Genomic DNA, 2,268 nt, shown 5'->3' with positions numbered 1-2,268 from the left:
GTGAGCTGCTTCCTGGAAGGAGGCGGGGCTCCACCTGAAACTCAGCACAGGTGGGAGGGGCTCAGCTCTGTGTGTGCTGATGTGTTAACTTTAAAAATATGCCGTCTGACTGCTCAGACTGAGTCAGAGTAAAGTTCACATGCTGACGTGTGGAGACATGAAACCTTGTTGTAGCTGCAGGTGTGAACACACTGATCCCAGATCAGCTCTGCTGTGTTTGTAACATGAATATTTCTGCTGCAAAGCTTCAAATGTTCAGCATGTTTCTCTGTTTCCAGTCTATAGATCCAGTCACACTTTCTACCTTCACCTGTGCAGTAAAGACTGAGAGCAGAGCTGAAAGCAAGCGTCCAATCAGTGAGCAGCATCAACACCTGAGCTTCATTCAGACTCTGTTATTGAAGATGTTGTTGGTACAAAGTTCATCTGCTGCTCACATGAATCCATGAAAGATTTATTTCACTGATGTTTCTTCAAAGCTCATTTCAACCTGTTGAAGTCATGAATGAAAGTGCAGACTGAGAGTGGATCACATGATGTTTGAGGTGTGTCATGTGACATGTTCAGTATTGTCACACATGTCTAGATTGTCCCTGATATCATAGCTGCTCAAACACTGATGATTATATTTGAAGAATTATTCCTGATGGCAGCAAAGTTTGAATGGAGCTCTCTGTCTGTGCTGATTTGTCGCCCTCTGGAGGTCAAAGCACAAACTGCATGATGTCACTGTAACCACCACAGAGACAGGAAGTGTTTTTATGACTGAAACACTGAAATGATGCTAACGGCTGTCGTTAGGCTCACTGACAGCAGTGCTGATGTGTTCATGTCAAACACTGGCTCAGGTCAGACTCCTTCATCCTTCTCCAGCGTGAGGCCGCCCTCAGACCCACAGGAGCTCTGACCTTTGACCTCCTGACCCTAACCATTTTAGTCTTGTTGCATCTTTAAATGCAAATCCTGTGAAATGGTCAGGGGCGGCTCTAGAGAAGTTTTCTTAGGGTGGCAAAATCAAAGCCTTTTCCCCCCAAACACATATGCAGGTGGTTACATGTGGTTAAAATGATTCAAATGCAGTAAGTATGCACGTTTTTCATATAAATATAGTCTATAACTTAATTATTGTCTGTACCCACATGATTACACACTTTAGTTACATGAAACATGTGAGTTTTGATGTTATGTACTGTATAGCCTGTATATTAAATACATATGTAGCCCAATAAGTATAAACTCCAGAAAGCTACACAACATGGGGCGCTTCATTTACAAACACAAGTCTAACTTAAGTTTCACTGTTTTTGTTAGAAAACTGTCACATTGTTGCAGCTTAAATGACACAAAATGTCAGAAATCTGCACTGTCATGAACAAACATGTAAACCTCATTTTTCATGATTTGTTGGATTCACCCTCTGAGGTCTGAAATACAACCGGACATTTGTGACTCCTTTGAGTTTACGTTTGTATTTCACCCTCAGATTGTTTCATTTTATTTTTTCCTCCTCTTGCTTTGTTTGGTATCTTTTCAGCTCAACTGAATTTAGTTGTTTTTTCACTGACATACTGCATTAGTATTACTATTACTATTAATGTAACTATTACTGATCTGAAATCACACAAAGAACCTAAAATCCTAGCAGTATTTTTTACTGTAAAAAAACCACAGACGTGTTGGGTAAATGTTTATAACTTGAAATGCAAATATAAATTGTACATTTTGTAAACAGATACAACTATTTATCTAAAAATGCAGCCAATACACCTGCTGTTTTTTCATTTTCTACAACCATTTAAAATAGCACTCACCTTCCTTCATTTCCACAGTGTAACATCCACCCACCTGTGTAAAATCAGAAATTCCCATGGTGTTGTTCAAAATGTGCTCTGGCACAATCATGAGCATCACTTGCTGCTGAAAACAAGAAAAAAGCCGTCCTGCTATGGGCTGAACCATTTGTTAATGTGGAGGGGGGGACACTATGGAATATATCCAGTTCTAGCATTTATATTCACTGCTGACTGTAACTACGCTCAAACTGTTAAACTTATTTTAATAAACAACACTGTCATATGCAAAACTGGGGTGGCACTTGGGGTGGCAAGGGATCATTTTAGGGTGGCACTTGCCACCCCATGCCACCCTTCTACATCCGCCCCTGCTGATGAAGCCAACAGGTTCGCTTCATTTGCAAAAAGCAGATATGAGTTTCTGAGGCCACAGTCTTCTGTGGCTGAAGGGGAATCAGGGGAAGCCCTGGAGGAG

Source organism: Mchenga conophoros, linkage group LG3 (assembly GCF_057382185.1).
Source record: "Mchenga conophoros isolate Kocher_MC1m ecotype Shallow Benthic linkage group LG3, M_conophoros_male_GT1.1, whole genome shotgun sequence".
Classification (NCBI taxonomy): Eukaryota; Metazoa; Chordata; class Actinopteri; order Cichliformes; family Cichlidae; genus Mchenga; species Mchenga conophoros.
Note: the sequence above shows the minus strand (reverse complement) of the source record.